Source organism: Oryctolagus cuniculus, chromosome 4, assembly GCF_964237555.1.
Source record: "Oryctolagus cuniculus chromosome 4, mOryCun1.1, whole genome shotgun sequence".
Classification (NCBI taxonomy): domain Eukaryota; kingdom Metazoa; phylum Chordata; class Mammalia; order Lagomorpha; family Leporidae; genus Oryctolagus; species Oryctolagus cuniculus.
The window spans coordinates 105,041,736-105,068,496 of record NC_091435.1 but is presented as its reverse complement, the minus strand read 5'-3'; the positions used below and the strand labels follow the sequence as shown (position 1 = coordinate 105,068,496).

The window sequence follows — 26,761 nt, the reverse complement described above, 5'->3', positions numbered from 1 at the left end:
GTACTATTGGTACTAAATTGCAGGACGCTCTTCAGTTTTCCACTTAGATTATTGACATGATCTATAAGCACCAAAATACACAAGACTTCTCCACGATAAGTTTTGTGTAAACCACTTAGAGTTACCAAGCGTTTGATTATGTAAATTAATTGCATTATATTCAAGATTATCTTTAGTATAATGTATTATATAGAAAATACTGCTACTATATATATATATATAGAGAGAGAGAGAGAGAGAGAGTCAGTTCTTCCGTTCATTCGTGGTTCACTCTCGAAATAGCTACAATAGCCAGGACTGGGCCAGGCCATATCCAGGAGCCAGGAGCTTCATCTGGGTCTCCCACGTGGGTGCAGGGGCCCAGCACTTGGGCCTTCTTTTGCTGCCTTCCTGGGCACATTAGCAGGGAGCTATATTGGAAGTGGAGCAGCCGGTCTCTAAGTGGTGCCTATATGGTATGCTGGCTTCACAGCCAGTGGCTTTACCAGCTAAGCCACAATAATAGCCACCCTCCCACACACACTTAGTACCCTTTTGTTCTTCTAATTATGGGTATTTCTGTTGAATGATAAAGTACCTCCCCTTTGAAAGTTAAATGCTTCAGGTTTTTTTTTTTTTTTTTTTTTTTTTTTTTTTTTTTTTTAAGATTTATTTATTTATTTGAAAGAGTTACACAGAGAGAAGAGAGGCAGAGAGAGAGAGAGTTCCCTCTGCTGGTTCACTCCCCAAATGGCCGAAAAGACTGGAGCTGTGCTGATGGAAGCCAGGAGCCAGGAGCTTCTTCCCGGTCTCCCATGTGGGTGTAGGGGCCCAAGGACTTGGGACATCTTCTACTGCTTTCCCAGGCTGTAGCAGAGAGCTGGATCGGAAGTGGAGCAGCTGGATCTCGAACCGGCAACCCATATGGGATGCCGGCACCTCAGGCCAGAGCGTTAACCCACTACACCACAGCACCGGCCCCAATTACTTCAGTTTTTTAAAGTCAATCTTTTTCTCCAATAATATGTACACATTTTCCCTTTGGAATCTTTGATCATTGAGATTCTTTCCACCTTCACTTTGATCTACTCTTTGTTTCATGGGCAGCAATTATAAATAGGTCTTCCAGTTTCTTCTGGGTATCCCTTTGTGTCCTTAAGAGCATTCAGTTATTAAACTGCCTCAAGTTTTTGAAGACAAGAAATCTTTCTCCTCATTATAGATCCTGACAATTCATTTTCATAGCTTTTAAATCAACCACGATGTTCTTTTTCAAAACCCCATTATGTCTCTTTCTCCAGCCAGTATCATCTATATAATTACATGTTAGCAAAATAAATAAATGAAAAATGACATTAAGATATTTTAGTTAAAATTTGGTTGCTTATTATATGTCCTCTCAAAATCAGCAAGTATTTTGCCTTGTGAGCTACAGTAATTGATGTTACTCAGGGTATTGTCTACACTCTAGGATACCTTTCAATTTTAATGGAACATGAACTCCAAAATTCTTTATGTTTCCTTTCAGTGATAAATGCATTGCATTGACTGATTTCTGGTCTATACTTTAGTGAACAACATTTGGACTTGGGAACTAAATTAAACTGGGTACCAGAGTTTGTAGCTGTTGCCATATGTTTAACCTCCTTACACTTCTGTGGCATGCATTCTTATGCAAGTTTCTCAAGCATTCTGAACCTCAGTTTGCAAATCTTTGGAATTGTGATTATGCATGTCAAAGATAAAGATTTGGGGCTTTATCTTTAAGTAATTTCTATAACCTTCTTATCATTGTGTCTGATAGAAGCTTGAAAGAGTTGATGAATCATTTATCTCAATTAGTCAACAGTTACTTAGTTCTACCATTACTTCTCATACTAATATTACTACTCCTACAACAGTGATAATCTACCTACTATTTTTAACATTTAAAGTAGGATTTTCAGATTTTACTGTACAATACAATCTCTTGAAAGTTTTTTTTTATAAAGCTATGAAAGTGTTTTACCCAGTGATTCATATTCATTATGTGTGACATGAGTAAACAAGTATTCACTTTTAACTATTAACTCACATAAGGTCACAATGGTAACTCTCAGACTCAGCTTGGGGTACTCTTGAATCTAGAATAATACATTAATACTTGAGTAATCTTTTCAGTTTCTTATTTAATGTTAGCAGTAGCACAGAACTCAGGAATTGTTTTGTTATTTTTATAACATTAAGATTAGTCATTCAAAAAGATTGAAAAGATTGTTAAGTACTAACTGTGACAAGAATTGGAGAAAATAGTGCTCAAGCAGAAATTTATTATGCTTGTGCTAAAGAACACACAACATGCTGGAAAATGCAACTAGAAAGGCATAAAAATAGCTTGCAGAATTTTGTTATAGAAGAAGTACGGAGTATTGTTTAAGATCTAAATGCTTTTCCCTGCAATCCTTTTTGGTGGAGCATGGACAGGGATTATGATGAAGTCTGACCACATAAAGTCATATAATGTATGCACTGAGTAAGAATACTAATCTGTTTTTAAATGAATACTGCAAATGCACTGTCCTGTCTACTGTAAGATTAAGGTTTTGCTTTTCCATTTCCAGGGTATTAGCTTGTTCAACTCCAGACATTTCAAAGTTGAAAAGATCTACATTTTCAAAGGGCTTTCTGTAAAGTTAATTTGATATAATTGCTACTGTAGAGGTTGGAAAATCAACTGCAAAAGATGTTCACTTTCATTTGTAATGTTCTGACTGAACAAGTGTCCTTCCAATGATGTGACTTTGAAACAATATTAATGAGGAACTGTCATGTAGCTCCCTGGGTGTTCTTTGGCGATGTGAATAGCCATTGACAGATGCATGAAGCATTCTCTAATTCATGAAAATATTGTTCATAATAGAAATTCTGGATCCTAAATCTTTTTAAAAGATTTATTTATTTATTTGAAAGACGAAGTTACAGAGAGACAGAGAGGCAGAGAGAGAGAGACAGAAAAGTCTTCCATCTGCTAGTTCACTCTCCAAATGGCTACAGCGGCTGGAGCTTTGCCAATCTGAAGCCAGGAGCTAGGAGCCAGGAGCTTCTTTCAGGTCTCCTACATGGGTGCAGGGGCCCAAGGACTTGGGCCATCCTCTAGAGCTTTCCTAGGCCATAGTAGAGAGCTAGATCGGAAGTGAAGCAGCCAGGACTAGAATTGGCAGCCATATGGGATTCCAGCACTGCTGGCAGTGGCTTTAACCACTATGCCACAGCACCAGCATAGCACCCAATCCTGAATCTTTGACATAAACTGTTAACCACTGAAAAGGAAAACAAGTGAAACTTCAGAAATACGCTATTTATATTTTTATAGAATGATTTTATGTGCCTTTTTTACCTTTTCTGTCAATTTCAGAATTTGCTATTGACTGGTAATGGTAAAAGTTGTATGGGGCAATAGCCCCCCAAAAATTAGCTTTTATAGTTTACAAAACTTATGTATGCACACAAACACACATAACTGTGCCTTAAAAATATAACATCTCTGGTTGTAAACCTTTTAGTCATTGCTTTCTCTTGGGCTTTCTTTTCTAATTAATACCCTATGCAATAAATTTCTTTTGATACACAAATCAGCTAACAGGAAGTAATGTTGCAATATAAGTTAGGCAGTCATATTGTCCTGGAGTCTTGAGTCTTAGAATTACTTCTTCTACCCTATATATTTCTCTAGAGTAAAAGATTAATAAGGATCTAGGAAGTGTGATGACTAACAACCTAAAAAACTGAAGGTAGGCTATTTTAGAACACTGCCATGTTACTGCTGCTTTCTGCATACTACCATTCTTTCCTCATTATGATGGCAGCAAAGTGATTACTCATTTTACAGAAACAATATATAGAAAACCAAAGTTTCATAACTTAGTGTTGTTGTGATTCATGAATTATGTTGTCAGGAAAACAGTTCTTTGATAGATGAAAAGTTAATTAGTACCTGGTAGCTCAGATTTCAGTTACACCTCAGGATGAGAGTTCACCATTCACAATTTCAGAGTACTTTGTAAAAGTATTATGTATGTGCATTCCTCTTTTATAGATGGTATTATGGAACTGACTGAATTTAAAAATATATTTTCTCCATTACAAGGAAATCTAAGGAGTTATTTATATGTACTTTGTACTCTGCATCCATATTAAAGGATCGTTTATTCCTCAAGATCAGTTTAAAGCCATTACAAAATGCCTAAAGCTAAACATGGGTATATTGTTATAGAGTACCCATATTTGTTTCCTCTGAATAGCATCATATATTCAATAAGCTAAGATTTGGATGAAAGTTAAAAATTAGTGACTGGCACTGTGGCATAGTGGGCTAAGTGTCTCTCTGCGGTTCTAGTCCCGGCTGCTCCTCTTCTGTTCTAGCTCTCTGCTGTAGCCTGGAAAAGCAGTAGAAGATGGCCCAAGTCCTTGGGCCCCTGCACTATTGTCGGAGACCAGGAAGAAGCTCCTGCCCTCTGGCTTTGGAATATCCCGGCTCTGGCCACTGCAACCATTTGGGGAGTAAACCAGCAGATGGAAGACCTTTCTCTGTTTCTCCCTATTTCTGTCTGTAATACTACCTCTTAAATAAATGAATGAAATCTTAAAAAAAATCAAAAATAAGTAAATTTGAAAGTGCAGCAGCCACAATAAGAGCTACTTGCATGCTATATTACTATCGTTTGACAAAGCTAAACCCAGATAAGATGTTAAAACCAGGTAAGATGTTGCAGTAGTACCTCCCACCCCTTTTCCATGGGCATAAGTTGTAAGACTCTCAGCGTGTGCCTGAAAGTGCAGGTAGTATAGAACCACATGTAGTATTTTTTTTTTAATTTCATGCAAACCTATGCTAATGTGTTTTTATAAATTAGGCAAGGTAAGAAATCAACCATCATGCCTGAAAATAAAACAATTATAACAATAGACTGTGATAGAAGTCATTTAACACTTATAAGTCGTCTGTTTCTGGAATTTTTCCATTTAATGTTTTCTGGCTGTGTTCAACCACAGGTAACTGAAACCAGTGTAGTTGTAGAGAGTGAAACCACAGCCAGGAGGTAAACTACTATGCTAGCATTGTACTGAGAATACTTAATCAAGTTCCACACGATTGTTGGACGAAAACTCAGTAGTTTTGTTTATTTCTGTTTTTGTTTTAAATTCACTTAGAGTTTTTCAAAGTTTTTCAGAGCAAGAATCTGCAAACTTTAGCTTGTAGTCCAAATCAGTCCTGATACCTGCTTTTGTAAATGAAATTTTATCGGAGTATGTTCTTATCTAGTTGTTTTTTAATTGTATAGAGGGTAAGAGAGAAGGAAAACTTGCACAGAGACACTAGGAAAGTGGTGCAGGTGATGGGAATGTCATTTTCACTATTGTGATGTTGTCTTGGGTGCGCACATGTCAAACTGATGAAATATCCTTCACATACACCCTCAAATGTGGAAATGTAAAAAAGAGTTGTAGAGATAAGAATCAGATATTAAAAATAAAATGCTTGCTCTATCAGTATACTTAACAGGCAAAGAACTAGCCCTTCAGATTGCCATAACATTTTTAACACCGATAATGTCTGTACCTTTCTCACCGGGGACTAGTAATGAACCTTTCACAGACAATTAGCACCCCAGAAAGTGCTCATTATGTAGCAGTGATCTAGAAAATACCTAAGAAAGCTAAGGTAGGGTTCCTATTTGTCATAGATACTACAATTTGGAAAAACAGTGAAGCAGTTATGTAAAATTCTAAGACCCATGTGATATGGTTCAAAGGTAGTAATGTAGGTGTTTTTTTAAACAGGCAGTAAAATGAAAACACACCAAGGATTTGCAAGCTATCACGCTGGGACTCAAACTTTAGGCATTTTCCTTCTCTAGACCATAGGCAGATTTGAACCAGTTTTGTCATAGGAGGAAATGATAAAAATAATATTCTCTTCATAGAACTGTTTGTATCTCTTGGCAACATTCATGTAGTAAGTATTCAGTAAATATTTGTTAGCTGAAATGAAGAGTCTAAAAATTTGCAGCTCCAGAGTTGCTAAGCAACTTGCCAGAATAAGTAGTTAGTGACTATTGCTGATCTCCTGCTGGTTTATGATTCCTGTCTGAAGGCTGGATTTAAAACATTTGCTTATGTGTGAGCCATTTAATTAAACAAAGCTGAACTTGTATTATAGGCAGTATTTGCAAAATTCAAAGGTAATTTCTCATTATATGAGTATTATAATTTTCAGGTTATCTATATGCTGCAGACAAATATCTGTTTTATATAGTTACATCCTACTCTTTGTGAACTAGAAGAATATTTCTTCAAAAAAAATATATATATATATATATTTCTTTAGCTATTAATTGCTTTTTCCAAGTTCACTGAGTATGTATTAGATGCAATTTCCATGGTAATATATTGTGTAAAGTGAAAACATATCCTCTAGTTTTTAGATTTCTGCAAAACAGGAATTTCAAGAAATGCAGTTTACCAAAACAGATATAGATAAATGTCTGTATGTATTCCCTGTGAAGTCATAGCTAAACCAGAAATTAATAGGAACCCACACACCAGGCTCTGGGCCAAGCATTTTTCTGATATAATCTCATTTGACTTTTATAACTAAGCTATAGAGTTAATTCTGGTTTCACCACCTTGACAACAAATAAATTATAGCACCTTGGAAAGCCAAAGCTTGGAAAACCAAATTTACTTGATTCACTATGATTTTCCAAAGATATTCTTTAGTACAATTCTCAGTCATATGATGCACTTGTATCCCTAAACTTCAAAACTGAATAATTAGGAAATGAACATGGTTTGGTCCTATAAGTAATTGAAAGGCATGTATCCTTAAAATTTCTGAAACTTTTGAGCAGTGAGGATTTTGATTTTTATTAATTAGAAAAATAGAATTGAAGGTGCTACTTGGGATCCTCTTCAAAATGAGAAAGAAAAAAATGTGTAGCAATTCTATAATGTTTCTCAATTGGATGACTATTTTGAAATTTAATTGCTGTTTGTTTTTCCCAGTATAAATATGGTTTTTGATAAAAAATGCAGTAATAGGAACTATGGTAAAGAGAGCAGGTTTTGGAGTAACACTATCTAAATTTGAATCCCATTTTTCTGATACCAACTTTTGACAACATTTGTGTGAACTTTTAAAAAAATTATTTCATTTTATTTACCTGAAACACACATACATACATATGGGGGGGGGGGGCGGGGAGAGATCTCAAAGACTGTTTCACTTCCCAAATACCTGCAACAGTTGAGGCTGGGCCAGGTTGAAGCCTGGAGTCAGGATCTCAGACTGGGTCTCCCTTGTGGTTGACCAGGGGCCTAGCTACTTAACCATCATCTTCTGCCTCCCAGGTTGCACATTAGCAGGAAGCAAGAATCAGTGCAGAGCTGGTGTCCAAACCCAGGCACTCCAGTATAGGATGCTGATGTCCCAAGTGGCATTTAAAACACTGCAACACCTGTACCATATGACTCTGTTTTATCTCTTAAATAGAGATAATTATGACTTCTGTCTTGTAGTGTTCTTAAATGAGTGATACTTTTAAGTACTTAGGATGGGCATGATAGAGTAGACAGTAAGTTCTAAATGTATTTGTATTAATAATTTTCATTTCTGTGACTTTGAAAAATTATTGTGATTCAGTTATTTGCACCTTTGTTGAACGAAAGAATAAGGATTGAAGGAAGAAGGAAGTGTATGAGGAAAGGAGATAGAAAAGTCAGGAGAAAGAATGGGGAAAATAGAAGGAGGATGGGAAGAAGTTTAATGTGAAGTAGGAAGCTCATAATAAGTGCTTCTAGTTCTCTTGCAATTGTAAAATGTTTTCATAAGCAATTAAAACTCTGTACAAGTCCTCACAATCATATTTATTCATATAGTTTATATAGAATTTATAGCTAGGAGCAGGCATTGTGGCACAGCAGGTTAAACTGCTGCTTGTATAATTTGCATCCTATATCTGAATGCTAGTTTGAGTCCTGCCGGTGAATGATGGCTTAAGTACTTGAGTCCCTGCCACCCACATGAGGAACTGGAATGGAGTTCCTGGCTCCTGGCTTTGGCCTAGCCAAGCCAAGCCACAACTGTTGCAGCCATTTGGGGAGTTAACTAGCAACTGGAAAAAATCAATCTCTCTCTCCCTTCTCCCTTTCTCCATCTCTCCCTCCCTCCTTTCTTTCCTTCCTCCTCTTTCTTTCTCTCACTCTCTCACTCTCTCACTCTTGCTCTCTCTCTCTCCCTCTCTCTCTCTCTCTGCTTCCTGCCTTCAAAAAGTAAATAAATCTTTTTAAAAAGAATATATTGGTATTTCTTAAGCAAATGGTTTTACTGTCACAGCTTCAAACTGAATAATTTGATAGTTAATAATAAAAGCAAACATTCAGAAGTTGTGAAGCTAGGACTGTCACTTCCCCAACACTTCACCTTAGCTCACAGCCATATAAAATCCTTGATATATAACTGTGCTTAAACAGGGTAATTGCCTTGTGCTCAGCTAGAGCATCATAACTTATCTTCAGTACATTTATCTCCAGAAGGGTCAAATGTATAATTTCTCTGCCACACAATGCTGATTTTTCTATATTATAGTTATTTTGGCCAGGTTGTAGGTTAAAAGCACCTGTGAACATTGTCTACTTTCAAATGCAACGTGAGTGCTTGCTTTACACACAATTGCATGTTACTTTTAGCCCAACTCTCTTACAAGGGAAAATTTATAAGACTTCCTGGAAAAGCAGATGTGAAGACTGCTATTTTATGGTTTCACTTTGATCAAATTTATAGGCATTATCTGACTATGACCTTTTTCTAAGATTAACCATTCCTTCCTTAAGGCTGACCATGGTTAGGAATTGTAGAAGTGTAAGTTGAATTTGTAAAAATTCCTTTGTAGGTATTATTTTCAAGGACAAATGTGAGCAGGATGTAGATCTCCTAATGAAAACAATTTAGGAATGATGCTTACAGTTTCCACAATTTTATTTTTCTTGCCAAAAGTTAGCAAGAACTTTCAAGAAATCATATAGATCTTCTGGTTTCTAGATTCTTTTGTATTAACATTCCAGGGGTATCATGCTATGTATGCATATGTACTATGTGCTATGTTATGTATTATGCCCTATGTGTACTATGCACAAACACATATACACAAACATACATATTGCTGTGTATGTATGCATTTCTGTTGTCAGCTATTTCTTAATCATTATTGTAAAAACAGTTTTATTTTCTAATAGCAATTATTTTGGTAAACTGTCATTTTAGTCATTGATATTAAATTTTCCTATAAATCCATATAGATTTAAATATAGTAGTGAAATGCTAATTTTTACATTTTATATTATTAAGTTCACTAGACATTTAAAATCTTAGATGTCACATAAATAACTTCTGACATGATTATAAATCAGTGCAGTTTCAGGGGTGGGGAAAGTTTTCATTGATACTGTCCCTTAATAGATGCAATGTCAAAATCACATTATAAACAGAACATGTGCAGTGGGGCCTATTGTTGTAGCCACTATTAGAAAATAAAATATTCTATATTGATATAAAAAAGTAAAATCCATAACCAAGCATTATTGGCTTTTAATGTACTGTGTACTACATTGACTTCAATTCCATCTCTAACCTCAAAATTTGAACCAGAACCAACATCATATATGAACCAGAACATCAACATAAAACACTACTGCACTGTGCCTTTTACAGTAGATTCTAATATGATTTTATAATTCATTATAGACAAATGATTGTTGTTATGTCCTTTCAGGATTTGTCCGTAGAAAGCAAAGTCAAACTTGCATTCCAGAACAAATGTGGAGCAAGAGTTATACTAATTTTCACCAAAAAATAGCTGTCCTCACTATAGATTCCTATGTTCCTCCTTGTCCATTGGTTTTGAGCAGCATTCTCAGGTTTTTAAACATTGACCATGCATATCAAAATCATTGAGGGCAGAGATCAGCAAATTGCAGCCAGTAGTCAAATCCTGCCTGACATCTGTGTGCTGTGCACAAGTTTGGCAAAAATAGTTTTTACATTTGAAAAAGTCTATAAAAACAAAACAGTACAGATACAGAAGAACTGAATTAAAGAAAAATATATCCAAAGCTTAAAAATTGGCAACATAGCAAAGAAATTTCCTGGTGTGTGTGTGTGTGTGTGTGTGTGTGTTTTGTGGAGTAGTCTCACATACTTAATGAAAAAATAAGTTCCTTCATTTTACCACAGAGCTACTGAATCTGAATGGGGAGGGATAGAATTGTGGAATTCACATCTCTGCAAATTTTTTTTTCGTGTGTGTATGTGTCTAGCAAATTTTGGGAACCACAAATTTTGATTCCTCACAAACACCTTTGAACTTGCTTGGTTTGACTAATTTGACCAATGAACTATTTTTCATTATTGTATATTGTAGCATGAAACAATATACATGAATCTAATCATAGTAGACTTGTTGTGTTATATCCAATGAATAGTTGAAAATTAAATGAGCACTCATTCCCTAAGAGCAGTGCTCCTTTGTAAAATTTGGACTTTTATAATTTTTATGTTTTCTTGAGATTTAAGTGGGGTCAATTGTTGTAGCCACTATTAGAAAATAAAATATTCTATGTATTGTGAAGACTAGAAGGTCCTTTGAAGTTAGTAGCAATTTTATTGAAAGTAACTTCCTAAAGTAGTAAGGTTGTACACAACTTTGTCACAGGTTTGTCTTTATTTAGCATTTCAAACAATTTTAATGTGCCACTATAAATGTTTCATTAAATAGTTTACATCATCTTCATAATACATCATAGTGATAAGTTGTAGAGTAGAAAAATAATGAAATAGAAACATTCCCATACTGAGAGCTAAGTTTAAATAGCTTATAAATTGATATATAGCAAAATTCTGTTTGTGACAAATACTAACTTTGTACCTGTTTATCTATTTAATGTATCCACCTTCCTTGCTACCTACCTGTTTAAATAAAGCTTATAAAGATAGAGAAAAGAATATTAAAAGAAGACTAGTGTCTGCTAATACTAACTAATCGAATAAAAAATGGAGAGAATGATCCAACATGGAAAGCAGGATACATAGCAGACTCATAGAATGGCAGATGTCCTAAACAGCACTCTGGCCTCAGAATTAGCCCTTAAGGCATTCGGATCTGGCTGAAGAGCTCATGAGAGTATTTTAGGCATGGAAAGCCAAGACACTCTGGAAAAAAAAAAAAAAAACAAAAAAAAACAAAACAAAACAAAAAAAAAAACAAAACCACAACAACTAAATGAAAGATCTCCGCAAGTGAGATCCCAGTTGAAAGAACGGGCCATCAAAGAAGGAGGAGGTAGCTTTCTCTGAAGGGAGGAGAGACCTTGTCTAAATGAGATCGAAGTCGGTGAACTCAAAAGGCTTCCATAGCCTTGGCAACTCATGACTAGAGCCTAGGGAGATTACTGATGCCATAAACAAGAGTGTCAAATTGTTAACTCAACAACAGGAGTCACTGTGCACTTACTCCTCATGTGGGATCTCTGTTGTTAATGTGTTGTCCAATGTGAATTAATGCTATAACTAGTACTCAAACAGTATTTTACACTTTATGTTCTGTGTGGGTGCAAACTGATGAAATCTTTACTTAATATATACTAAATTGATCTTCTGTATATAAAGATAATTGAAAATGAATTTTGATGTGAATGGAATGGGAGAGGGAGCAGGAGTTGGGAGTGTTGTGGGTGGGAGGGAAGTTATGAGGGACAAAAAAGCCATTGTAATGCATAAACTGTACTTTGGAAATTTATATTTACTCAATAAAGTTTTTTTTAAAAAATAATATTAGGAGAAAAGATACAAGGTTTTAACAAAGTGTTAGTAACAAGTTTGCCAATCTACTTTTTCATTTTTCTATTTCTGTAATAAAGAAAATTCTGAAGTTATAAATAAAATGCTTAAAATCTCAAATTATATAATTTCCTGAACTAAAAATCTTTAAAGCTCTAGTTTAGTTAGAAAGTATTCAAAACGGATAAAAATATCTTCATGGGTCATACTATGTTTAAGTGTAAACGTTGTTTTCAGGCAGCTTGACTAACCTATCAGCTTCTCCATTCAGAATAGCAAGCTAGAGGACACCTTAATAGATATTATGTGAGACAGCTTCCAGACAGGTAGACCCCAGCAAGATGACTAAAACAAAACAAAATAAGTAGAAGGAGTGGGGAGGGTAATTGTATTTATTAATTTCAAGGCTATGGAGGGAGATAATGCTTGATAGAATATGTCATGCTAATACTAACACAGTGTTTGTGTTCTCTTATGCTTCTTTGTGTCTTTTTTAATAGAGGATTGTGAGAAAATATACATTTAAACAAAATTAATATGAAGAATTTAGGTAATAGAAAAATTTTACAAGTAGCATTTTTCTTATTAATATGACAATGCCTTCAACTATAAATACTGTAGTAAATATAAATGTGTATTACATCATTCTTGTCCAAACATGTGTAGCAAAATAGTTCAAAGTATTTAGAAGTGCATGCTGGGTAATTTTTACATTTCTACTATCATACCGCCACATTGACTTGCATATTTTTTCGTTCCACTACTTTTGCCCCACATCATTCAGGATTAATTCTTAGCCTTGTGTCTTATTATTCCCTTATATCAAGTCATTTGTTGCATGCATGCCAAAATATTTTCAGTTTTTTAGGTTCAAGATAATTTTTCATTGCTTCTTGCCTTGCAACATGCTTTCTGTTTTTATCAAGTGACCTTACCCTGTCTAATTCATTTTGCAAACTTATATTCATTTTTAAGGCCAAAAATCAAACACTTCCTCTGTAAAATTTCTGAAAGAAAATCTTGATAGTATTTCTTTGGCACCACTAATTCTTCAGATTCTTTTTTTTTAAAGATTTATTTACTTATTTATTTGAAAGGCAGAGTTACAGACAGGCAGTGACATAGAGAGAGAAGTCTTCCATCCTCTGGTTCACTCCCTAGATGGCCACAGCAGCCAGAGCTGCGCTGATCCAAAACCAGGAGCAAGTAGCTTCCTCCAGGTCTCCTACAAGGGTGCAGGGGCCCAACGACCTAGTCCATCTTCCACTGCTTTCCCAGGCCATAGCAGAGAGCTGGAGTGGAAGTGGAGCAGCCGGCACCCAAACCGGCAGCCATATGGGAAGCCAGCACTGCAGGCGGTGGCTTTACAGGTTACACCATAGCTCCAGCCCCTCTAGATTCTTATTTGTGGTATCACCATTATTAATTTGATCCTCTTCCTAACGTGGTACTTACCATAGTACATTGTACTAATTTTTCTACATTCTATATTCTTTCATTTATATTTGAATCTTTAGTACTCAGCACCTAATATGCACCCAATAAATGTCACAGGATTAAATCAATATTCCTCTTCATAACTCTTTTGACATTAACTACTCCGACTTAATTATACATTTCTTAGACTACAGCTCAAATCCATTGATGCTTTCCCCTGTTTTAGACAGGAATTGCGTGTGATAGCAATTTTCCTATCATTTGAGATAATTGAATAAAGAATAAAGCCAGGGATGTTTGCTACTGAATACTGAGTTTGGCATGCCTATCCATTGCAATTGCTTTTATTTTGAGCTACATATTACTGGAAATGATGATTCCTGCCCTCAATCTAGTGAGGAAGCAGACATGCACAGTTAATAGAGGGAACCATTTGACTGAAACACAGTAATGGGAAGACACTTAAGAAGCTTGCTGAGGTAGTTGTGTTTGTAACTCACCAAATCTGGCATTCTAAATTGTAGCCTATGTAGTTGCTTTTAAGAATGATACCACTACCACAGTCTGCCCTGCAGATTTCTATCTATGTCTAAATGTAAGGAAGGCTGCCTGAATATCAGCTCTGGGTGATGAGTAAGGGAATCATATGTCATTGATTGCTTGGTATTGTCCAAGTTTGCACTTGTTGTGGGTCAATTGATTTTTAATCCTTTTAGTGCTCTTCACTTGCACTCTCACAAATGTGTCCCTTTGAGGGTGATATGTTACACATTATATTGAGGATGAGTCATCCCCTTGAGGGGGATTACTAATAGGAAATCGTAGTAACAGGAGGTAATATTCACTGGCAAATGATAAATATATTTTCACATTCAATTCTTACAAATATTCTATGGATAGTAATTATTATTATTGTATGGATTATTACATTATTATTATAATTGTCTCAGTTTTACACAAGAGGAATTGAGGCATAAAAAAGTCCAAGAGACATATGGTTAATAAATTAAAGTGGCATGCTCGCTTCAGCAGCACATATACTAAAACTGGAATGATACAGAGAAGATTAGCATGGCCCCTGTGCAAGGATGACACACAAATTCGTGAAGCGTTCCATATAAAAATAAATAAATAAATAAATAAATAAATAAATAAAGTGGCAAGATTAAACATTATCCTATTTCAGAACATACAGCCTCAACTGTTATCCTACACTGCCTCTTCATTACCCTTTATTCAGGTAGTGAAAGTGGTGGGAGAAAGAGTCATTAGGATTTAGATCCATCTTTCTAAGGCCCTTCTTCTCTCCCTCCCTTCCTTTCTTCTGTCTTTCTCTCTCTGTCAAGAACATCTACTTACCAGGCATAGTCATAGGCAGCAGGAATACGATGATACACAAAATAAAAGGTCTGCTCATATCGAATTCACAAAAGTTTGGAAAACAGATGTTTATACTGTATTTTTCTCAGTGTCCCCTTGCAAATATTTTTTATGGAAGTCAATGTTGCCTCCTGTCTATAATGCCAAATAACATGAATATTAAGTTTGGCTAAATTAATAGAACAGGAGGATGTGGCCATGAATATACCACACATGGTTGATAAACAGTGTCCATTCCATTGGGCCTGGATACTTGAGATTCATTTAATTCAGAAAATATTTGTCACTTGTCTAGTATGGTCCAGGCTCTGTGATGAGCTTATGCCTGAAGCAAGTTACTGCATTATTCTTAGAACAGTGAGAGAGGTGAATATGTATTCTGTATTTCCAGTATTTCTAGTGGAATTAATCATTTTCTAATTGTATTCTTTTTTTTAACTTCTATTTAATGAATATAAATTTCCAAAGTACAGCTTATGGATTACAATGGATTTTCTCCCCCATAACTTCCCTCCCACCCACAACCCTCCCAGCTCCCGCTCCCTCTCCCTTTCCATTCACATCAAGATTCATTTTCAATTCTCTTTATATACAGATCAGTTTAGTAAATATTAAGTAAAGATCTCTACAGTATGCACCCACATAGAAACACAAAGTGAAAAATACTGTTTGAGTACTAGTTATAGCATTAAATCACAATGTACAGTACATTAAGGAGAGAGATCCTATATGAGGAGTAAGTGCACAGTGACTCCTGTTGTTGACTTAACAAATTGACACTCTTGTTTATGGCATCAGTAATCTCCCTAGGCTCTTGTCATGAGTTGCCAAGGCTATGGAAGCCTTTTGAGTTCACCGACTTTGATCTTATTTAGACAAGGTCACAGTCAAAGTGAAAGTTCTCTCCTCCCTTCAGAGAAAGGTACCTCCTTCTTTGATGTCCTGTTCTTTCCACTGGTATCTCACTCACAGAGATCTTTCATTTAGGTCATTTTTTTTTTTTTTGCCAGAGTGTCTTGGCTTTCCATGCCTGAAATACTTTCATGGGCTTTTCAGCCGGATCCGCATGCCTTAAGGGCTGATTCTGAGGCCAGAGTGCTGTTTAGGACATCTGCCATTCTATAAGTCTGCTGTGTATCCGCTTCCCATGTTGGATCGTTCTCTCCCTTTTTTATTCTATTGTTAGTATTTTCAGACACTCATCTTGTTTATGTGATCCCTTTGGCTCTTAGTCCCATCATTATGATCAATTGTGAACAGATATTGATCACTTGGACTAGTGAGATGGCATTGGTATATGCCACCTTGATGGGAATGAATTGGAATCCCCTGGTATGTTTCTAACTCTACCGTTTGGGGCAAGTCAGCTTGAGCATGTCCCAAACTGTACATCTCTTTGCTTTCTTATTCCAACTCTTATATTTAACAGGGATCACTTCTCAGTTAAATTTCAACACTTAAGAATAACTGTGTATTAATTACTGAATTCAACAATAGTATTAAGTAGAACAAACAAAAAAATACTAGGAGGAAAGGAAACCTGTTGAAGTGAAATGGACACTATGAGAAACGGTGACTTGATCAGCCCTTGCCCTGACTGTTGTATTCTTTTCTTGAGAAACACATAAAAAAACAAACACAGAGACACACTCTATCCTCAGTGGCTTGATTTCAACGAAATCACAGTATTTAAAGCTAAATTATTAACAAGGCTCTTACTCTGTTACATAATCATGTTTAGAAAAAAAGCACTCAAGTAGATTTTATGTCACTATCTTTGGAGTCTGTTTAGGTATGGTGTTGGCACATTGTACACAAGAGTTTTGACCCCATGAACAATGGTCCTTTGAGTAGAAGACCTGTCTGTAACCTCCCTTCCTTCTGGCACATTTCTTGAGTGAGATCAAGCCCGCTATCCTAATCAGGCAGCTAGAGTGCTGACTAAGCAAAAATAAGCCCACTGGAGAATTTTTACTAACCTGGATATGAAATATTTGGGGCATTTTAATTACCAAAGTAGATTTTCCAGCCCCTCTACTTTTAAACCATTTGGGAAATTTTATGCAGCTGTAAGTTGAATACAACTATTTGTAGATCCATTAAATGTTAAATTTGCATAAAATTAATTCATTAAATGAAAAATGTAATGCATAGAGAATATATTAAATTGTGATTAACTAAAACTTTATTTTTTTAGATTGACAGACGCTTAAATAATAGTGGTAAGTAAATATGAGGAGACCTTGTTAAGAATCAAAATGTTGAGGTTTAGCCATCTAGATACTACCCTTTTGGTGAAGTTCAGTTAAGAGAAAATGTTCTTTGTGTCTATAGTGAAATATACTTGCTTGTGTAATTGTTCTTTTTGTGTAATGGTACATAATTTAGTAGACTCAGTAGATAATCTTCTGAGTGGAATATAAGGATATGAAAATGCAGTTTCCAGAACAAAATAGATAGTGTTAAGGTGATATGTGACTTGTAAAATGTGAATGATAAATTTTGATGCCCAGAGTCATCTACTGTCACTCTTCTGTCACTGGAATCTTTGCTAGCTTAATAGACATTATAAGAGAATTTCATAAAACATTTATATATGTAATTAAACTTTCTGTAACTTAAGAGCTGAGGCATGTATTTTTTGGATAATCTATTGAATTTGCAGTTTCCTTGTGGTTACTGTAGATTTCTAAAATTTATGCATCCATTAACAATAATATATTATTTATCTTTTTTAAAAAGCTCCTTATGAAAAAACCTTCTGAATCTAAAATGTAATTCAAAAGATAAAATTCACTGGCTTTTCGAAATTTAATTGTAACCATGTTTTCTTATCCTTAGGAAAGATTGAAACGGTTATTCAAGTAATGAAAATGGTACAATGCAAATTATGGCCTCTGCTGGTCATCTGTTATTGCATTGCCTCCTATTTACACATAACCTTTTATTGAAATAAGATTACAAATGCAGTTCACTATACATTTAAAAGTTGGCAAGTGTACCACATCTGGACATCCTACCTATTTTATTTTTAAAACAATCCTTCTCACATTCAGTGGCAAATAAAACAAGTTCAGATAAGGTTCTCAAACTGTTTATCAGAGGTGCTGAAGGATGTCCACATGTTTTAAAAACAATAGATGTCTGTTTATATGTTCTTGTTTAACTTTGTTCTTAAGTTTTGGAATGCAGGGAAACTTTTGAGGATCTAAGAATAATTTATCTAAAGATAAGCTTTCAGGTCAGGTTCTTTCTTTGTTTTCAGTTCCTACAAAGCACAAATAATTATATCCCTCTAATACAGACACTGGTTGAACAAAGATTTTCCATGACTCGTAATAAACACTCAATTAATGTTAGCCATTAGGCTTTATGTATAAGCTATAGGTAAATTGTTCAGCCGACTGCCTTTTCGGGGAAATACTTCTTTGGGCCGGGCCAGTTCTTGGGAAACCTGGAGCCAAGAGGCAGAATGAGGTCAGATCAAGATGGATGGAGCAGAGACCCTTTCCATTAGAGATTATGAAAGAGTGTAAATGGGAGGAGTGTCTCCAGTCATAGGTTCCTAGCAGAGGTTTCTGATGGAGATTGTTGAAGAGGAATAGAATGGTAGCAGGTAGTGGTTCTCTGGAATCCAAGGAAATGATGACAGAGGATTCAAAGATTTTTTTTCCTTGTTAGAAACCATTTCTCTTTTTCTTAAATTTAGCTTTCTCAGTGCTTTCCACTTTTATTCTTTTCTTCTCTGTGGAGCTTCAGTCTTTCTCTGCTGTGGTTGTCCCTGCTCTGCTGCTTAACCTAGAGAGGATGTTTGATAGATACTTGTTTATTTGTTTTGTCTGACAGCTTTAGTTCAGAACACAGAATGGATAATAGGGGGCAAGTATCCTTCCCTTATTCTAATGATTGGTTTTTGTCACAGCTTGAAGGCCTAAAATGTCTTTAAAGCAACCCAGAGAGTACCCTGACAGCCGGGAGAGCAGACCTTTCCCATTCTTTCTTTCTCATCTGCATGTTGCACGAGCAGGAACCAGCATAGCGAGGGAGGAGGTAAGGAGGACAAGAGAGTGAAAGGACAGACCAAAACTCTCTTCATCCACTGTTAGTCATTAAGCTTAGGCTAGATCTGGGACAGGAAGAGGCAACAAGCTTGCAACTGTTTGTGAGATGCATATTTAGATTTTTATTAGGGTGGACTTTCTAATAGTTAATAAAATGATTATGAGTTCTAAAGTAATCTGTGAGTTATGTTCAGGGTAATATCTAGGGACTGGAAAAGAAGATTGAACAGAAAGAAGTTTAAAATGTCATAGGAAGAAAAATTTAAGTTATTTCTTGGTTTCACCAGTTGAGTCCATCTTAAGAAATATGCCATTGACAGTGTAATATTTGACTCTCTGATTTATTTTTAGGTTTGTATTGGAATTCTAAAATGAATAGCATATTAATTTTAAGAGATGACAGATTAATAGTTTCATTGTACTGACTGTTTTCAAAGGAATAAGGAAGTTCATTGACTAGAATAAAAGAAGCTTTGAGAATCAGTGTGTCTAAATTAGATCAAAGGGAGAGAAGGACTAAGACAAGAGGACCAGAAGTTTGTAATTAATATGGGACTCAGCTTGCAAACTCTACATCCAGCATAGTATACTCTTCCTCCTTTGCAGTGTAGTTTGTTCATGTGGTTTATGTTTTTTGAGAGTTTTTCCTGGCCTGACTGATGAAAAAGCACCTACTTACATTGTGCATCACCTTTACCATGTAACTTTTCACCATACCATAGTTTTCCTCCTCTCCACCAGATGGAACTGGAGCTGACCGCTTGCTTTTGCTTTCAGCACTGAGAAATAACCAAACTGCTCCCAGTCTCTTTATTGCATATTTGCAATGTTTATTTACAAGTCTCTCTAATCAATTGGTGAGATCCTTCAGGGTGTGGACCTTCCCATATTTTTATTTGTAATTCTAAATTTGTTACCATGCATAGATTATCCTAGATATTCAGTAATAATTTATTAAAGAAGTGAATGAATATATTCCAAGAGTGGCTTTGTCCCAGACTGACAGACCAGGCAGGGTCTGACACCAAAGCATCAGATGTTACTGCTCAGAGATCCCAGCATTTGTTGTATGGCTTACCTTTGTCAACCCCCCAGCACTTCAAGATGCTATTGCTACAATAGTTACTGAAACTGAAGTTGAAATGGAGTGACTCAGGTACTGACTGAAGGTGTAGATCCAGTCTATTTTAGTTTATTTTTCCTCAGTGGACCTTTTATATGAAACAAAAGTATCCTAAGTAGAATTTTATAGTTAAAATATTCAAACTTACATTTGTATATTTCTTTTGCTCATTGTTTTCCTTTTTCCCTTTGTAGTACAACTAGGGTAATGCATTTGTTGAATCTGTGATAAATTTTAATTCTTGATGAGTTCCTTCAGTATTTACAGTGTTTATATTCAATCAGTGTGAAGTTGGTAAAGACTGTCTTGTACTGTCATAGTAAATTTAATTATATCGGTTGTAGCTTTAGATAATATGATTGCTTATATTCTCTTTGTTTTATGAGGTATTTATGAGTACTTAACATGCAATCAGTTGTTTGTATAATAACTATCTTTCAGAAAGTAATTATTCCAAAGCATTTGTGTGTTCTGTTGAAGAATAATGCACAATCCCCTTCTTCTGGTATTTTGATGCTGTAAAAAAAAATTAATTTGGTTGGCATCTGCTTTGAGTGTAACTGTGATAATAGTTCCTTAAAAATCGTTCCATGATAACATACTTAGTGACTTTAGAACACTGAAAGTTTTGGTTTGTGTAAACCAGGCCAATTTTCAGCAGCTTTTACAGTAGCATATGTGTGTGTTTGGCATTTGTAGGGACTCAGCTGGCATGATGTTATTGGTAAATGATTTGATAGCTATTCACAGGGCCATGTAGCAGCATAGACTAACTGAAAATAGGCAGTGTAAATACCTCAAAATGAAGGAAAAATAGATCCTAATCTTGGAGCTTGTTATTTTGTAGGCAAAGCAGATTCCATTTGTGCCATTGTGCTGCCTGCTATGCAGAAACCCTGGAAATGTACAATTGGCAATTGTTCCAAGGAATTATATCATAGAGGGACATTACTGTGGCAATTCCCCAGGTTTAACAGGATTGTCGGATGTGACACATTGGAGAATCCCTCTGCCAGATGATGCATTGAGGTCTCTGGCAAAAATACCAAAATACTCAGTGTGACTATGTTCATTAAATGATAAGCTAGGAAAAGCAAAGGAATTGAAAAAGTTTGACATGTTTCTCTGGAGAAATATCTATTGCATGCTAAGTGGTAGTTTGTTATCTTCAGGCAAGTGAAGTTGCATAAGCACTGAGACTGAAAGTTCTAGATTTCAGTGACCATTTGCTCAAAGAAATGCTTTAATCCAAATGAATTGATTGACTACAGGACTTAAGCACACATCGTGTAGTTAGAATATGATTTTTTTATAGAATATGATATTTTAAAAGACAAACCACTTGGAATTGTTGGAGATATGTTGTATTACTATATTTTTGAGTTATAGTTACTGCTTTTGAAAAGATTCATCACTTTTACATCAACTTCTTTTTTAAATTTGTTTTTATTTATTAAGGTAGAGAGGCAGTATTATCAGTCAGTGGTAATAATGTAGATTCTACATTAACCATATTGTTGGCTTTTGATAAATGAATTCATTATTCCAATTTTTAGAGTCCTCACATATCAAATTAGGTTGAAAGCTTATTTGAGTTCCTTTAACTCTCTTCTTATGTAGTTCATAATTAGCATGATGGTACCATCATTGTTTAAGTCTGATTTCTCATTTTTCCATAAATACTTCTGGAGTATGGTTTAGTTTCTAGTTTTCCTTGTGTTAAATGCAGACATGTCACTGAGCTCTAACAGTGGAATCTTAAGCAACAGTTTCAGAAAAAGCTGGTTTGTGAACTGGCATACAAGGCGTGATGTGCCAAGATCAAAGAAAGAGGAAAACAAATCCAGGTTTCACACAGTGTAATTTACTAGGCATTTGAGGAGAGAATTATGTCTTGGGCAGTCACAGATGAGAGGATCCCTGTGCCACCAGGCAGGAAAAAAAGGTTTGTATAACAACCAAGGCCAACTGGAATATAGCTGGACATTCTTAAGAAATATTAACATTTACAAGTGGTATGACAATCATCAGATAAATGAAGCAGATTACTTTAATAACTGCTTATCTATAGGGTTTGGATTGACTTCCAGGGTCATCTAGAAGGCTAAGGACTAGATGATGTTTGAAAATGAGATGACTGTAGTCATGTTGAGCTGATTCCCTAAATCACCATTTCAAGGGAGAACTGCCCTTTCATCAAGAGTACTTAGTTTGGACTTAATGTGAATGATAAACAGTTGATACTTGAGGGTTCATCTATCTTATATTAGCTTATATTACTCTAGCTAATAATCTTAGACTATGTAAACAATTTGCCAGTAGGGATTCTTCTGTGTTTTTCTTGTTCATCAATAGTATTTATAGTATATCATTACAGCTAGTTAATAGAAAGAGATTTTGAAAACATCGTCTTTGATTGCATTGAGAAATAAAATAATACTTTTCACCAAAAGCTGCCATTTCTAAATTTAACAGAATCCCTGGAAAAAATCACTCATGGTGCAGGGTGCTATAAGTACATTCAACTAACGTAGATGGTGAACTTGTCTTTTAGAAGAAACTAATTAGGGCCGGCGCCACAGCTCACTAGGCTAATCCTCCACCTTGCGGCACCAGCACACCGGGTTCTAGTTCCGGTCAGGGCGCCGGATTCTGTCCCAGATGCCCCTCTTCCAGGCCAGCTCTCTGCTGTGGACAGGGAGTGCAGTGGAGGATGGCCCAAGTACTTGGGCCCTGCACCCCATGGGAGACCAGGAAAAGCACCTGGCTCCTGCCATCGGATCAGCGCGGTGCGCTGGCCGCAGCGCGCCAGCCGCGGCTGCCATTGGAGGGTGAACCAATGGCAAAGGAAGACCTTTCTCTCTGTCTCTCTCTCTCACTGTCCACTCTGCCTGTCAAAAAAAAAAAAAAATAAATAAATAAATAAAATAAAAATAAAAAGAAGAAAATAATTAGATGTTATAGATTACCATGTGTTTCTGTCTCATAAATATATTTTAGTTAATTCTACTGTGCATTGTTAGTTCCTGCAAACTATAGAACTATATTTAATTTGAATTAATTGTTGATCAAATTTATTGTATGCCAAACTTACTTATTATTAAGCAGAGATTAACTGAAGATACAAGGAAGTATTTAGAGGAAACTGAATCCAGTTATATTGACAGTGAATTTCAGTAGAGGTTGAAGATTATATACTAATTACCAAGGGGATAAGAAATCTGACAGTATGAAAATAGATATGCAAATAATGTTTGCCAGTGATGCTTAGGATGAGCCCAATAGATACTAGTAAATAGATACCCAAGAAAAGTAAGGAAGTTATAGTGGAAATTGTTTTCTATTGTGAAAAATGAAACTCTTTCTGGGAAATCTAAACTGCAACACATTTCTGTATGCAAAAACAGGAAAGAATCTATAGACTCTTTATAATGTTGCATTTTTAATGTAGGGACTTTTAAGTAATCCATGAAAATGATGACTTAATGATTTGATTAAAAGTTTTGAATGAAATGGGGGTGAAATGAATGAGTCCTATTTTAATTCTTAAAACATTAGACAGAAGGGAAAAGTGATAGAATCTCCGCATTCTTGAAATTGAGGGGTTAATATAGATTTGGTTTTAATTCTACTATCTATCTTCAAAGATGAAGAAACTGAAAGAAAAAGATTAAATAATATGTTCAGATCCCATAGTTAGTGGCAGTTTCATGATTTCAATTCTCTCTACTCTTGATTGTCATGAAGTACTAAAAAGATATCTGGCAGGCTTTTCCCCCACCTCACAGTTAGAGAATTATACCCTAACTCCACATCTGATGGTGATGATTATGGTACATAATATGTACAACTCACCATTTCTACATGCTAGTTCTATGTGTTTTACACATAGTGCCTCTCATGCCATTCTCACCACAATCCTAGGGTAGTCAGCCTCCAATTTGGCTTAACTCTTGATCTCTGAGATTTGAAGTCCCTCTCTAGTCCCCTGCAGTATGGCTAGTTACTGTGATGGAACATCACTTCTGGGGCTAGGTTATGGGAGAGTATGAAGCCTCTCTCTTGAGTGCATGCTCTCACTCTATGTCTTGCATCATTCACGCTGGAGAAATGAGAGGGCCTTGTGATGGGCAGATGAGGCTTCTTGCCAACAGCTGTGTGAGTTGAGTAGCAGATTCTACTGCCACAGTCAGGCCTTCAGAGGATGGCAGCCTCAGCCAACTGCTTGATGAAATTTCATGAGCTCTCCTAGGTCAGAACCAGCTAGCTAAAATGCTCAAGGATTCTTGGATTGCATTTAAGCCACTCTTTCCAGCTGTATTAACACCAAGGTATTACAGTTATTTTTGAAGTCATCCATTATTTTAACAGTTTAGAGTCTGCCTCAACTGTGAAAGACGGCTTTCTCTTGTGTATAATTTCCATTATGGATGTCTCATAAGTAGACTACAGAAAGTATGAGACAGAAGAGCATTGTGATGTAAGTCACTGGTGCATAGAAGTTAAGGAAAGGTGAAAAGAATAGGAAGCATTAACTAAGAAGAAGGGTGCTGAGCATGAACCCTTACTTCAGAGAAATAATTGCTTTCTGTCTGAACTATGAGCTGTAAACTGTCTCCTTGGTTACAGGGGACTTGGTATTCAATAGTCAAAGGTAAAATGATTTTAAGAGCATTTGTTTCATAGCTGAGTGGGCTATATATCAGCTTTCCTTGGACTAATACATTCCCTTTATATGATTCAAATATTGTCAGGCCTACCGTATGTAGTTTCAATCTCTGATACTCCACAACTACAGAAATTAGAAAACCTGGTGTACTTTATATGCTTTAAAAATGAATGGCTTTAATGAATAATTCATGTTGAATGCTTATATATAAATATTTAATATAAATAAATGTTTGCATTATATCATCTATATTATATCATATAGTTAATATATAACATATACATAATATATTTAATTATAAAATATAAAAGTAATAGGTTCAATTATATTTATTTCTTATATAGCATATATATTTATGATAAATATCGTATAATTATGATATATGTATTTTAATATTAGTACATTAATAATTAATGTAAATATTTCCTTTAACATTGTATCTGTGATGGTTTAGAAATGATGTTTAAAATTTTGTATGAAGTGTACTGGTATGAGAAATACATGAGCTTTATAGCTCGTCTGGATGTTTAACTTAATAGACAAAGGGAGAAATTACAAAAAAATTGAAAAACTAGAAGAGATTGCATGGACTTTCAATTGTGTTGAAGCAGATCTTAATCATTGTACCATGTGACTTATCACCTCTATGCTCATGAACTTGCTCTGACACTTTCACCTGGTGCTGTGATTATTGGTTTCAGGTTTGTATGCCATGGTCTTGTGAGCTGGCAAGAATGAAACATTATTTGTGTTTAAATCACACTATGGTTATGGTGCTTGGCACATAGTAGGAGATCAACAAAATGTTAGCTAATTGAAAAATGTATTTAAAAATAGTACTTAGAAAAGATAATGCTTAATACATTTTATTTCAAATATAGATGAAAGCTGTTAGAGACTACCTATTTTGGTAGAAATTTGTGAGGACAGGGAAGTATTATTTGGTGATATATTTCCAATTATTAAATAAAGAAGGAAGATAATAATTTATTGCATTTTGTAATAATACAAATAATTCTAAAGGTAAAAAGTATTATAAAATACTTAATCATGGAATGTACCATAATAATTTATTCTCCATATTATTTTGTAAATTATTAAATCTTTTACAAAAATTGTCTTCATGAGATTTTTTAAATGAGAGTTCAAAGTACTTACACATTCCTCCAGCTTTTTTTTTTTTTTTTTCAAGATTTCTTTGTCTGCTCTGGGTCTTTTGTGATTTTATATAAGTTTCAAGATAATTTTTTGTAATTCTGTAAAGAATGTCATTGGTATTTTGATAGGGATTGCATTGAATCCGGAGATGGCTTTTGGTAATGTAAAAAATTTAATTATATTAATTCTTCCAGTCCATGAGCAAGTCATATATTTCCAATTTTTTGTGTTCTTGATGATTTCTTTCATTAATGTTTTATATTTTTCATTGTAGAGATCTTTCACTTTTTTTGGTTAAATTTATTCCTAATTTTTAAAAAAAAATTTGATGGCTATTGTGAATGCGATTTCTTTCTTGAATTCTCTTTTGGTCCAGTTCATCATTAGCATATTAAAAAGCTAATTTTTTTTGTATGTTGATTTTGTAACTTGCAACTTCACTGAATTGGTTTATCAGTTCTAGCAACTTTGGTGGAATGTTTACATTTTTCCATGTACAACAATCATTTCATCTGCAAACATGGATATTTTTACTTCCTCCTTTTTCATTTTTAATGTTCTTTATTTCCTTTTCTTAATGGCTTTTGCTAATAATTCCAATACTATATTGAATAAGAGTTATAAAACTAGACATGTTTGTTCCAGATTTGAAGGGAAATGCTTTGTTCACTTTCAAGGATGTTTTTAAAAATTCAAGCCATTTTTACTTTACAAAAGATAAAATGTTTATTCATGTATACAAAATTCTGGCATACCGATTATATGTCTAGCACTATTTTAAGCACAAAATCCTCAGTATTAGTCCCTGTTACAAAAAATTTTCTGTACTCATAGGTTAAATTTTAGTGTCAGGAAACATAAAATGACAGTATACAAACAATTACAAGTTTTGTTTGGGCATGCTATATTTAAGAAGTCTAGTTGATATTTGTGTGGGAAAGTTGAGAAAGAGAGATATATAGGTCTAGAATCTAGGGCAGTGATCAAGACTTAAGATAAAAGTTTTTGCTATGTCAAATAGTAATGGCATATAAAGCTGTATTATTTGGTAAAACTTGCTTATGGAGATTATGTAAATAAAA

General features: G+C 35.0%; 1 protein-coding gene and 1 non-coding gene across 12 annotated transcripts in view; both read left to right on the top strand.

Annotated features, from left to right (window-relative positions):
• The window catches only part of NAALADL2 (N-acetylated alpha-linked acidic dipeptidase like 2), a 1,435,315-nt gene that overhangs the window by 491,433 nt on the left and 917,121 nt on the right, over positions 1–26,761 (top strand). The window lies entirely within an intron of this gene.
• Positions 14,305–14,411, top strand: LOC127483038 (U6 spliceosomal RNA). The gene has a single exon (XR_007909012.2). It is a non-coding gene; the product is annotated as a U6 spliceosomal RNA (small nuclear RNA).